Raw genomic sequence first — 14,357 nt, forward strand, 5'->3', positions numbered from 1 at the left:
ATTGCAGTTTTTTGCAATCTACTTTTCTCTTGCAACACAGAGTTCTTTATTTTTCTGCCAGCTCTAATCTTCTTGCCTGCGGATTTACGTTGACCCAGGTGTTACTCAGTTCTACCCAGAATTTGCAAGCCTGACCAATTGATTGCATTCTGTAAACCCTAACTCTCCCTGGGACAAGGTGATCACCCTGTGGTTTGTCCTAATTACCCGCACACAAAGTGTGCAATGGTGCCTTTTCAGACCCCTACTTCCTAACTGTGTGGGACTGCATTTTAAAAAGGGATTTCTAATTTGTCTTAAGACACCCCAAATTAATGGCCACGCTTGAAAACCTAATTACTGACCGTAAATTTTGTTTCAGCCTTAGCTGGCCTGTGAAGATGGATCGTGATCTTTCCCTTAGCCCACAAATGACAAATCCTCAAGGTCCCGCTTGCTTTTGGGGTGGCCGTTTCACCGTACGGGTGCCAGGAGATAAACCACCACGGCTCTCGCTAGTGGGGCATGGTACAGTACCTATCCAATGCCTGCACAAAATTAGTAACAGCCCAGTTTTACTGTGTATCTCTTATCTAGTCTTGCTAAAATCCCGATTGTGTTTCGAGGGCCGGCAGCTGTGGCTGGCAGGCACGTACCGTCGACCAATACCATAGGAATTGACGCTAAGCGGCCACCTGGGACTGCGGTCCCAGCCCATGTCACGTTCAAGGGATGTCAGATTTATCCCCCTCTGCTGCCAACCATTGGTGTCCACCCAGCCATTCCCAATTACAGGAACTGTCTACAAAGGCTGCAAGGGTGGGGGGTACGGGCGATTCTCCTTGGCAAAGAAAAGCCAAGAAAATGAAGTTTGTTTAGTGAAAGGCATTGTCTTTTTCCTTAATGGGGTTGGAGTTTCATTTCCTTTAGTTATGTCCCACTGGGTGAGGTTAAAATGGCTCTTAAGGGAAATAGTCTGACAGAGATGCTGAAACAATATGTTGTCACCGCCCAGGTCAGAACCAGAGAATAATAGGTTATTTTTACTGTATCACTTAGTGGGGATGGTATCCGAGATCTAAGTCCATTTGATTCCCCCAAGGAAATATATTGTAAGAAAATGCTCTTACAACCACATAGTCCAAAAGGAGCGATCCAAGGCTGAGACGCATGTCTGCCTCCCAGAGACACACGTCTGCCTTCCAGGAGCCACATCTGCCTGCAGAGTACCTCCTCCAGGAAGCTTCGGATGGCCCCAGGAAGCTCTGGCTTCATCTGATGAACTTGATATGGATAAATAAAAAGCACTAGAGAAGCCTGCTGTTTACAGTGTGCTACTAGGCTGAGTCCAGCCAAACAGCTACAGCCTGACCTGAAAGCAAGGGGAGAAAGGATCCAGAGTGGGCCAGACCCAGGATCTGCTCTCGCGTACACTGGTACAAACCCTAATGAACTGAGGTTGAAGTGATCGATTGTCAAATCGATGCTGGTAAAATGTGGAAAAACAGAACAAGGGAGCAAGCGTGGGCTCTTTGCAGTTCTCAAGCATCTGCTCCCGGGTGCGGCCAGGAGCACCTCAAGGGCTCCTCTCCTTCTGCAGGAGAATCATGCATCTGTCCTTTGCACAGATTTCCTCATTTGAAATAGCCCCTGCGATAACCCAAACTCTCTTGCTGCCCCCCGTGACTGATTAGTCTTTGGTGCACAGCTGAAAATACCAAAAGATTAGCCATAAGCAGAGAGCTTTCGCAGCCAGCCCAGCTTGGGCCATCTACTGTGCTACAGTTATCGTATCTTTGCACGTACAGCCTGCACCTCAGCTAACCCATACCCTTTAAAAAATACTGGCATTGAAATGTAATCCTTCATAACATGCAAAAAATGAGGCGATGGGGAAGGGGGAGGCACTGGGCAGAGGGATCAGGTGATGAGAGATGCAGATGGGGGAAGGCCACCAGTGCGGACAGGACCTGCTGGTTGTCGGAACAGACACAACTCACATTACTGCTGAACCACTGACTTTTTTTGACAGACAACCCACAGATTACACATCTGAAAATACACTGTTCCATTTCTGCTTTGGGATTACAGTAATGATCCGCTCCAAGCTTCTTATAGCCAAAGACAGGAGACCAATGCAGGGTAACACCTTCCAGGAGGAGCCCTGAGGACGAGTTCATCATGGATGCTACCTCACTTAATAATCTTCAAAACAATGGTTTTCCAAATGCTGATGGAAACACAAAAATGAAAGCCTGCCTGTACACACAGCTAGGCATTTGTAAATATTTACGCACGCTAAAATGCATGCCCTGTCTTGTGTCTGAAGATCAGAAACCACAGCAAAGGAGCTACTTCTTTTTTGGTCAATGCATATAAACTCTTAATAAGGATCCAACACACTGAATTGGTGACTAGAATCCTAACTGAACATTTGTTTTCTAGCTTCTTCTTCCATTAGAAAACTAAAAGCAACGTACATACTCAGAGTGTCTCTGACCTTGATGGGAATGCTGCCTGAGGAATGACTGTACGGCTGTACTGCTGATTTTATGGACTATTTTTGCAGCATGATGTGTACCACCACTACTTTTGCTTTCAAGGACCTCTTTCTACTAAGTGCAGCCCGTGCAGACTGCATGTCTTGAGCTTCTCAGTGCTCTCTCCTCCTCTTCTGTCTCAATGGCTTTTGAAAGACATCTGTTTATCACATTATAATTGATTTTTCTAACCCTCCTTAAACTCATTGCCTCTTCAGACATTACCATCTCTCTTATTTTTCTGCCATTTTTTTCTTTTGTATCTTGGAAATCAAAGTCAACCTCCCTTAAAAAATTGAGCTTTCCTAGATCTGCCAATCTATTTGTGGGATAAAAATTATTATTATTTTATATTAATATTCATGAATATTTCAAAATTAGCTGCCCTGATTGCTGGATCAGAGCTGCTCTTCAAATAAGCAGCTTCCACGCTCATTGAGAGCAATGGAAAAGCTGCTATTGATTTCAACAGTAGTAGGATCAGGTCCTGAATAAAACTGCATTTATTATGTTTGGCTCATTTCCGAGGATTACTTGGAACTTTGAAAGCTGTAATTCTTGATGTTGACAGCTTTCCCTCCCTCCCGGAGCAGTGTGGTTAGGCCAATCAATACATGATTAAAATAAACAGCCCCTTGATCAAACTTATGGCTTTAGTGCAAGTCTTTCTGATCTGCAGAAGAAAAAGCCTCTATGTTTGGCAGCCCTCGAGGCCACACCAGTATCCAAAGAGCACCTGACTTCCTTTATCGTCCTTAACGCATATCCAAGGTCTTTCTGCTTCAGTGAACAAGATACCTATGTTTTCTGAAAAATAATACCGCTCCCTTTATTGCACACATTGCCTCTCTTCTTCTTAAAAATGCCTCTAAATATTCCCTGAACTACACCTCACTGTTCTCTTTGTCTTTAACCGACTCCTCTTTTTCTGATTACTTTTTCCTGGGTACGGGTAGTGATTTAAACATCTACCCACTTGTCCTTTCTTCTTTCTCAGTTTTCCCTCCAAGTCTCGCCATCTCCCTTCTCACTTCTTCGTTTTCTTTCACTACTACGCTTTTTTTAGACTACGACTGACTGGAAAGTCTGCTACTGAAATTTTTCTAGGAGCAAAATGCACTCCTTTATAAAGCTGAAGATGATTCTGAAAGGAAAGCCCAGGGCTTAATGCAATTTCTTTTTCATCAGTTGTGGTCTGGACAAAAGGTATCTTTTTTCCCCCACATGCTTTTTTCTCGCTGGTGTTTCCATTCATGCTCTTCAAATGCTGCAAATAGGTACCGTGTCACAGCGCAGAGCTGTTATAAAAACCTGCGTCTTTGCTCAGATTTCAGCAGCAGCAAATCTGCAGTCACGTAATACTCGAGATGCTCATTTTGTTCTACTTATTTATGTGAAAGAACAAAGCAGTTACAACTAAACCCAGAACGGAAGGAAATTAAAAACTCCCTTCCCATTGTGTGGGGTGGAAAGGAGGAGAAGGAATATCCACAGACTCCAATGGGTTTCAGAGGGAGCGTGACCCTGACTCTAAACACAGGGGCTGAAGCGAAGATGATGCTTCCCAGCCTCAGAGGGATGGAGCCTGATTCCCCAGGGAGATGGCCCAGGGCAGCCCTGGCCCCTGCAGCGGTCAGCGAGGAAGAGCATGGGATGCAGCGAAGCAGAGGACTGGCACGCTGCATCACACTGCTTACGACTCCATCCTACTGAGATCCTCTGGGCAGAGTGTCTCCTGTATCCCAGTCAGAAACCAAGCGCCACGCACCGGAGAGCCGCTGTCCTCCTGCTCTGTCTCCTCCTCAAAGAAGAAAGCCCAAGGGTGACTCTTGCAAAGAGGACCACAGGGAAGGAGAGCGTGAAAACAAGGGCTGGTGGAGGCAGGGAGAATAAAGGGAAACCGCTCATCCCTTGTACACCGTACTGGTAATTATATGCAGGAGAACATCCAGTTAACGCTTGGTTTTGTCCACGTGAATCCAACTGCTGACCTAATTCACTGCCTCCGGGTGTGCCAGCTAACAGCCTCCTGACTGTCAACAGGCTGGAAAGAAGCACCAGCTCCCTCCTGCTTTCCCTGCACGTTCCCTCCACTGTCAGCCCTCCTACTGTGAAAGTAAAAAAACATTAATTCACTGGGTGACACCACCTCTCGAGGCCCTTGTCTTTAAGAGAGGGCCCTTACCAAAATGCAGGAGTATATCCAAGTGGCGTGGCAAGGTGATGGCTTTCCAAGCGAGATGGGCATTGTCGAAGAAGAGTCAACAAGCTGTGCCCATCCTCAACCCTTCAACCACCTTGTATCCTGTAGTTATACGACTTTGACTAAAGGAACAAGCATTTTCATATTTTGTTTTTGATTCTGAAGGTCTGCTGTTGAGTGGATTGCAATTCTCTAGTAAGCCTTGGTCTCAGTTAAACAAGTTCTACTGCCGCAAATAAACCACATCAAAATCTATGAGTGATGTCCCTTATCCTGCGATAAAAAAGCAAAAACCTTAAAGCCCACAAAGCTTATGAACTTGAATAGTCAGTGGTGTGCACTGTGCCTATTGAATTTTTTGCATGTGATTAATAACGTATTGATTCTATGTGACACATCTGCAAGGCACTTACAACGCACATTAATGTTCAACAGCAATCTCTGTGCTACGATAACTGAGCGGTGCCCCAGTGCAGGAAGAGAAACAATAAAGAAGCCATTTAGTGAAGCAAACGTGCAATAAAATGTATGAATTCATTATTTCAAAGTAATTTTTTTCTTGGGGATAAATCATTCCACCCTCACCTGTTTTTTCAACTACTTCTAAATTTAGCCTTAAATTTACTGAGTTTACCAACGCTAGTGTTCAGGGCTTTCTCTTAATTGACCATTACTCTACTTTTTCAGTATGTTTTCCAACTAGGTAAAAACCAGATATATGTATAAGACTACATGTTTTTGGAAAGACAAGCGGAGTTTGCCATACTCACGAACGGCTTCGATCAGCTCTGGAACCAGGCTGTTGCCATACCTGCCTAGGCCACCTCCGCACAAAGCCGGAGTTGTGGTTTTATTGCTTCTATCCATTCACCTTAATTTAAACAATAACTGAGGACAGATTTCTATCCCAGCTGGGGCAGCTCTTTAAACATGTCATACAGTACCCTATTCCCACAAATCTAGATCCCAACACCATCGGTGGAGGAGAACAATCCTCTTTCTTCTTCTTTCTTCCTGTGCCCCGTTTGCATAACACCTGATTTTTTTTCTAGCATACATTAATGGAAGGAAGAGTTGTGCAACAGGGCACCACGGGTGGAAAACAGCCAGCTTGTACCAGGAAAGCAGCTATTACATGCACGCGATAGCAGTGTTAGCCCCATTACAGGGCTATAAAGTCTGAGGAGGTTACGAAGCCCTGAGGACAGAGCCATGAGCTCCGAAACTTAAGGATAAGAGTAAGGTACTTTTGATTTCAGTCTTGACTTCTCCTTCATGCTGACAGTAATTATCAGTGAAAATATGAATCAGCGATGGAAATGAGCTGTAGACTTTCAAGATGTGGAGCTAAGGTGGAGCAACGACCCTCGCCGCTGCACTGCCGTACTGGGGTGACTCCAGTGCTTGGCCAGGGCACCACCGCTCCCAGGCCTTCAGCCAGCAGAGATTTCCTAAGCACCCTGCCCTTCAATTTACTGTTGTTGTTTTCTTTCCTTCAAGAAAAGAAAAAAAAAGGAACAGAAACTTTAAGCATGTAAAGTTTCACACAGGAAATGAAATCGAAACTACTGCTACGGCAGAGCAAAACAGAGCGCCGGGGGTTTCTGCAGAGGATGTGCTAAAAGAAGAAGTGGCCAAGTTGATGAACAAGCTCACAGAGAGCGCAACTTTGCAAACAGGTCGGTGAACTGTAGACTTTCACACACACACAAAAAAAGCGAAGCTGTGTAGACACTATGGTATTTATTTGCTTTCATGCAGCTGGTGCCAGGTGCTGGCTTGCACAGCTTGACACTGGCATTTTTTGTTTAATCCCAGAACAGCCTTGGCTCAGTCTCCAGCTGCAGCTCCGTCCTCTGAGCTTCCCCGGCCGCTGGAGCCACTCACCATGCTCCTGAAGGGCATTTCAGAAGGAATACCGCTATGTCCTACAGGCCTCTCAATGGGCACTATTTGATCAAAAATCACAAATTTTTGATCACTCCCCACCTGGTTTGAAGGTCTGAGTTGTAAGTAAAACCTTTGGTATTGACCACTAAACCAACATGCTTTTAAACATCACCTGATTCAGGCTGGTTCCCAGTCAGAAGTGTATTTTCAGTTCGCTTTCACCACGGACCTCTGACATCAACTTTCATATTCGGAGAGCTGTGCTCATTTTTATGTCAAGAGATATGAAAACCAAATAGCGCCAGAACAAATACTTCACTTCTCCAAGGAACCTAACATATAAACCACTCCTGCATACCACGGCCTGCAAAGTGCAGAGCACACACCAAGCACAAACAAAACCCTGATCCCACACGCTACTTGGACAAAAGCCCCACCGAATTTATTCTGGAATCGCTGCCTCCGAAGGGAATTTTGTAAGAGCAAGGCTGTCTCCTATACAAGAAACAAGACCTGCAGTGCTACCTTTATACCAGTGTCAACCCCGCAGGCTACAGGTACTTGCTTTTCTCTTGGCTTCTGCGGGTAGGCATCCCCAAACATAGCATGACAATATAGGAACAGCCTGAGTATTTTTCTCCATCTCTTATCTTTTCAAACAAACACCAGCTGATGGTTTTCATTGCAGGTTGCTTTTATAGTCCTAGCTTGACTACTGTAAACTTAACCTACCCCTGTTGACCAGTTCAGAGACGCAGTTTTCAAAAAGCTGAACAGTTGAGGATCTCTCTTAGTGCAATTTCATCTAAGCGAATATGCTTACACCAGGTACCAATGTGGCACATTAACCTTTAATATCCAAAGCTGTTTTCATCATGCCTACAATTGTTTTTCATGATTTTGTTTTTTGTGTGCAAAAGCTAATTACAGACAGGTGGGAAACTGTTTGCAGTTCCACCATAAATGATGGGTACGTGACAAACAGCTGAGATAGCCATAAAAACAACTCCATATGTAAACTAATGGTAGAAAGCGAGAGAACTTCCTTTGGTTTACTTTTCTGGATTTCTGTAAGGAAGTGACATGCGTACAAGAGCTACGTGAACTTCTGATAGTCTTGCAGAAGCAGAAATGTAGGCGATTCAAAGTCAGATGTATTGCTTTAAATTCCTCACGTGAATATTATCTATTAAATTTGACTTGTAATCCATAGCTTGTGTACTGCAGGAAGAGTGGAGGAGAAGGGACCTTCAACCCTACTAAGCAACAGTATTTTCTGCTACTATATTCATGGCACAACTATATATACTATACATGTATAGTATATATATGCTATACATGGCACAACATCTTTTTCACATTTGAAAGAGGAACCCTCCACATCATTTAAGGAGGATCTGTATGAGGAGAGAGAATTGATGTGGCTACAGAAGAGGGAGGGCAGCAATCACTAGAAAAAGTATATGAAAGCAAGTCTGTCCTGTTACATTTGGATTTTAGAATCCTTCCTTGCCTAAAAAGGGACAAAAAAGGCTTTTAGTTGCTCATATTTAGTCTTTCCTCCATCTAGTACAGTAGCCCCATTTGTAAATTTTACTTTTGACAGAGCCTGATGGGAAATAAGGTGTTTGCATAAGCAATATATTTCTTGCTGATAAAGGAGAGATATGGAGAAAAATCACCTTATCTTGGCAGACTTGAAAGAAAAACCCTATAAAACCGTTCCTGTATTTCGTTTTCCTAGTAACTGGGAGTTTCCTTTTTTTTTCCCTACAGTAGCCAGATCATTGTCGAAAATCCCCTAGACTGATACGGTGAATCTGAGTGCGGTTTTGCTTTCTTTCGCCACAATTAAAGTAAAGCTATTCTGACAAAGGGCATTTTTTGGCTAGCATATGGGCCAACCCATGAAAATTTGCTACCCTCTAGAGCTCGCAGATGCCCCTCTGCACGTCGGAAGCTCCTTGGCAGAGAGCTGCAGGGCTGGGAAGGCGTTTGGCTGAGGAGCAGATGCTCTCTGCAGCGCTAACGCCCTCACGGGGTTACAGCCGCGTGAGGAAACCGGCACGTTACGGCAGAGCGAGGGCAGTTGGTGGCTCGCTAAATCCTGAATACCCCAAAGATCTCCTCAAGGCTGCTAGAGAATGGGATTTGTAACCGAACGGGGAAAAAGGTCATCTTTACTTTTGAAATACTTATGGTCCCGATACAATTATGCATCAAACTCTTCAACTGGTAGCCTCAGTTGGCACTTAATGAAGTTTTGAAGAGATCTCAAGTGAAATCCTGGTAAAAATTCCAACTAATTTCAGAGATACCCAAATTTCACCTACTAATCTCACCTGAGGTTACCATTTACATCTTGATTTCGATCCCACATGAGTAAACCCACCGTAATGTCATTGACCTTCCGGAGGTCGCTCCTGTTCTGTGCTGCTGTGAATGAGAGTGACTCTGACAGGGAGTGAGGAGTTAATGACACACACAGCACCGCAGCTGAATCAGAACAGGAACCGGGTATTAAACAGAACCTTAAAATAATTTAGGTTAGAAGGGACTTCTGGAGGTCACGTAGTCCAGCCTCTTGCTCAAAGAAGGGCCATCATCAAAATCAGACTGGGTTGTTGATGGCCTTATCTGGTGAAGCTCTGAAAACCTCCAAGAGTGGAGACTGTACAATCTCTGAGCAACCCATCCCACTGCTTCACTCCTCTCAGGGTGAACAATTTTTCCTTATAACCCATCTGAATTTCCCTATCGGACAAAGAAAGAAGAAGAGGAGGAAAAGGGAGCAGAGGATTAACACAAAATGACAAGACAATACCGAATGGGAGGCTCAGTCTTCACGTTCTGACACCGCACGCATACAACACAAGCAGTCGGAAAGGAAAAGATACAGAGGGTGTGTGCGGTGGGTGACAAATGGGTAAGCTCCAGGTTAAGTACAAAATAAGCAACAGTCCCTAGTGGCAGCATATCAGACGATACTCATTTTATTGTCAGAGTAAAAACATATTCCTTTAAGAAAACCAAACAAAACCCCCTACTGAATGTTACAATGCATGCCAAGCAATTATTGCTTTCCACAACGTGTCCTGTGACTCAGTGTGCCACAATAAATTGGCATATGGTGCTCATTCAGGGTACGTAACTCACACATTTGCAATAACTCTAAAGAGCTAATAGTCACTTGGACTGTAGTTAATGTGGGGGGGTTTTAATTTCCCCATGGCAATGCAATAAATGCCATGCTTATTATCATATTATTATTTTTAAAAAATAATAAAATATTGGTTTTAGTGGCAGGCAAGTGTCATTAAGGCCTGAAATCTTTTGTATGCTAAGGAAATCAATTCAGACAACCCCTGGCATGCGAAAGCACATAAATAATTGGTAAATTCTACCTGTGGTCTTCTGGGTCCAGATTTGCCTGATGCCAAGAGCAATCAACTCCTTTTTGGCTGCAAAGGATAGGAGGGCACTCAATACCTTGCAGAAGGCACTCAGGACCTGGCAAAAATCAAGCTTTCTGTGTGCCAGCACCCCATGAAAGAGCAAACCCTGAAGCGTGTATGACAGGAATGGTTCTCTTCTCTTATGAGAGAAGGCAACCTCCTAGAGAGACACAGAGCTGGCTCTCTATAAGGTGCCAAATACTCTCCCTGCCTGGGAAAGGTGCAATTCCTGTGCTTACCCCACTTAAAAACCAGCTCTAACTCATATATCGAAGGAGAAAAAAAAAATCATCTGTCTTTCAGTGAGTCTGTGCAAGAGCAGGAGTAGACTGGAAATCCAGTTTTTATCATTAATAAGACATTCGAGGTGCTTAAAAGCAGAGATAGAGCAGCGGCAGAAGAAACTGTGTGCAATTACAAGAAAATTCTTCTCCCGTAATCAAGATTACTCAAATGAGCCTGGGCTACACCATGACTTGTGAGTACCACCAAGAGAATACGGCTTCAGAGTGCTAATGGAGCTTTCCGTCATACCGAGATGATTTAATGGGGGGAAAAATCCTATATAGACAAGGTCTACATAACACTTGTATACATTTGAAATAAGTCCACTGGAGCCAGTGCTATTCATTAGCAAAAATGGAGCAGTAAGATAGAACTGGACCACTGGGATTTTGCCCACACAGGGACTCAGAGCTACAGCAGAAGTGCCATGGGTTTCAAGGTCAGCAGGACTGATTTCTGAAAAAGGGGGTCCGACTTTGATCCTGTTTATACAATGATAAAGCAATAGCAATGCTACTGGAATCAACAAAGCTATGCTGGAGTAAATCAGTTGAGAGTTAGAGCCTGAATTTGTATGTCTTTGCAGCTAATTTAACAGGTATTAAACAAAACTAATGTCTCAAAATGTGACTTGGAAGGAAAAAATATACATAAACATCTCAGCCTACAGCTCTATTGCTCCCTGATCCCCGAGGAGGCAATTACTCCCTCGGTGATGTTCCGTACCGGCCAAATACAACTATTTCCAATACAAATATTTTGTTCCTGGGTTTTTGCTTTATAAAATGTAAATTTGGACCGTGTGGCCTCAGGTGTTTTCTTCAGTGCTTAACACAACAGGTTCCAAACGGTGACCGAGGAATATGGCCGTGACCTTAGCATGAACGGCAATGCTGAATAATGACCTGCTCTGCCCATTTCCTCACCTTGACTCTCCTGAACTGTTTAATTGTGTGGAAGACAGTTGAAATTGTGCCTGAATTAAGACTGCCAGGGTCTGACCTGTGCTCTTTTACTGTTATTCTCTAGAGTCTTTGCTACCGCTCACAAAATATTCTCCATCTCCTCAGAAATATCTTTGTTTTATTAACGTTTGTTGCATCTTGCTTCCCTCCCTTCCTCGAGGAACGCACTCGAGAAAGTACAAAAGTACATAAAAATTAAGTATAGCTCAGACCTTTTTCCAATCAAAAGTGGCATTCATCTATGCAGAAATGTCAATGTCTTCACTTCACCCGAGGAGATAAAACCAGCGTTTAGGTAATAACCGCCTTCTCCTCAATGGAAGGACTCGCCCTCCAGCGAAGGAAATGCTGCCTTTGTCCAGATCCCATACGCTCGTTCTCTTGTTGGTTAATTCATGACAGTGTTAGCTAGATTTTCATTATAGGGTATTATTTGTAGCTGCTGTTTTCACGAAGCAGCTGTAATAAACAAGTGAGATTTATGTTCCTTTTTAAATTGCTTGAAATAATTACGGTTGTTAAATTTAGACTCTGAAAGAACCTACTGATTTCTCTATTTTTTTCAATAAATATGGAAGCTACAAAGCGATCTACCACCAGCACTCAGGCTTGGGCCAGAACAGTATGCACTCCACATACTATCCAAAATGTGTTTTGGATGAGGAAATAATCTAAGTTCCCCAAACAATCTTTTAAAAGTAAATGATGGCTGTGCTAAATTGTTTTAACAACTGCACTGTGTGTTATTCTTCTCCAGCCTAAACTCAGAAAGGATCTCTTTTTATTCCTATTCTGGTCTATACAGGTGCAAATGGGCACCCTGGGTCTGGATCACGCAGGTAAGCTCAACGGAAAGTAGGACCAAAACTGAGACCTAGACCCAGATCAGATTTTTGGAGCTGACTTCCTAGCTTGATGATCTATACTGCATCATACTGCATATTATAAAAGCCCTGACCCATGTCAGGCATTCAAATACCAAACTTGGAGCTTGTGGTTTGCTCTCATCTCTGCATCATTTACTTTATCCACTCATTCCCCCTCAACCACAGCGTGCTGTATTGACAGTCCAGACACTTATTTAAAATAAGTAAACACAATGCCTCCCCAACCCAATTTGGCCATTTCACAGCTACTGCTGCATTTCAGAGCCTGATCCAAAAAACCTGCTTCATGACAGCACCGAACCAACATCCTCTAAAAACCTTTTCACTTATAGGGGTTTTTTGTTTTGTTTTGCTTTTTTGTGTGTGTGTCAGTTTTGTGATTCATCAGCGTTAAAGTATTTTTCTTGGTGCGGGTACCACCATCCTGGCAGTCCAGGTTTCTTCAGTGCAATGGGAAAGACAAGGTGAAATACCAGGGGCCATGACAGAACTTAGCTTTAATGGTTCTACAAGAGGGGACGGATGTTGAGCAGACGTTCAGCTGACTCTGACCCCAGAAGAGGTGAGGAAAAGATGATCTGCTGTGGGAAAGACCACATCGTACCACGCATAGAAGAGATAGAGCAACAATATATTAATTGTATAACAAGAAAAGGTACAAAATGAAGACGAGGAGAAGGGTAAACCTGTTGGTTTTGACATTATGAACTTTTATAACTAGAGGAAGGAAAAGCTAGGGAAGGTGTGCAAACAAGAATGATGGAGCTGGGAAAGGAGTCTGGAGTAATGTGCAGAAGACAGTTGTAACAGGTATCAAAATATAAAATTGTAAGTACTTCTTTGCTCCATGTATGTTAAAACGGTAACAACTTCTTTGTAAATGATAAAATTCCAGGGCATTAAAATAAATACAGAGGCATACTGTCTTAAATCATTCCTGGGTAAAATAAGTAAGTGGCATGCAATGGGATGGGGATTTAGTGCTAGGAAGTATAAAGCCCTACATCTCAGGAGAGCAGTGACCTTGCCTGAGGAGCAGCTCGCTACAAAGCCGTGAATCCAAAGACCTAAAGGTGATTGCAAGTAAGATTAGCCAAGTAATAGAGTGTCTCTGTGTGATGCTACTGAGTGATGCAGAAGGTCAAAAGCTAAGCTATTTCTGGATGTGTACATATGAAGGGATGATATGGAAATCTAAAGCACAATGCTATGTCAAAACAACCACAGTGGATATAGTATGAGCTGTCGAAGTCTCCACAGATTAGAAAGGAGATAGGAAAATGAAAGGAAATACAAACAAGGACAATAAAAATGATCTAAGGAGAGCCAAATTAATATGGTCTATAAATGAGAAGACTCCTGGGCTGAGATCCAGCTATAAATACCTTCAAGGTACTGTGTGTAGAGGAAGGTAATTAATCTAGCTGAAAAGATAGTAGGACAAGAAGCAATTGCTTGAATTTAGGAATGGAAAAATTCAGGATATATAATAAGAAAAAAGTTATTTGAAGAGACACATCTGCTCAACAGGGCAGACTCCCAAGGTGGTAGCCAAGGCACACTTACTGCATGCAACCAAGAACGGGCTGAATAAGGAAGGGGCTCTGGGAAATGCTGCAAGTCACAGCTTTCTACACTCCAAAGAGATCACCACAGTCCAACTTACTGATCTTTTAGTCTCTTTCTTTATGGGTTATCTGGAAGACTGCCCTGCTATTAAAAAAAACCCAGCACCCAAACCTATATATCCATATAGTGACAATACATCCACAGCAGAGCTCAGAAATGGGGGTATGCAGCACTCCGATGTGCAACGCACGTAACGGCAAACCTCTCTAATTCTCTTCTGGCTATTCGGTGGTGTGCACAATGTGAGTCTGCTGGGTGCCGGGCAGGACCGTGTCAGCAGGACAAAAACTGCTGACCCCACCGGCAGATTATTCTGAGTATCTCAACAGCAAGGTCAAAGGCTGAAGTGGGAACTACCTCTTGTGATACTCGTGGTCTTCCCCAGCCTTGTGTTAAAAGATCCTGCACGGAAGCTTTTAATGTCACTGCATAAATTATGTACTTTGATTTATGATTAGCTGAAAACCAACGCTAGCAGTATTTAACAATCCTCCGGAGTTCTGAAATACACTTACATTAAGAAA

At 43.4% G+C, this 14,357-nt stretch overlaps 1 protein-coding gene across 5 annotated transcripts in view; it reads right to left on the minus strand.

The window, feature by feature from the left end:
• Positions 1 to 14,357, minus strand: part of SLC6A6 (solute carrier family 6 member 6) — a 118,990-nt gene that overhangs the window by 37,348 nt on the left and 67,285 nt on the right. The gene's annotated exons all lie outside the window — the stretch shown is intronic.

Source organism: Ciconia boyciana, chromosome 11 (assembly GCF_034638445.1).
Source record: "Ciconia boyciana chromosome 11, ASM3463844v1, whole genome shotgun sequence".
In the NCBI taxonomy this organism is placed as follows: Eukaryota; Metazoa; Chordata; class Aves; order Ciconiiformes; family Ciconiidae; genus Ciconia; species Ciconia boyciana.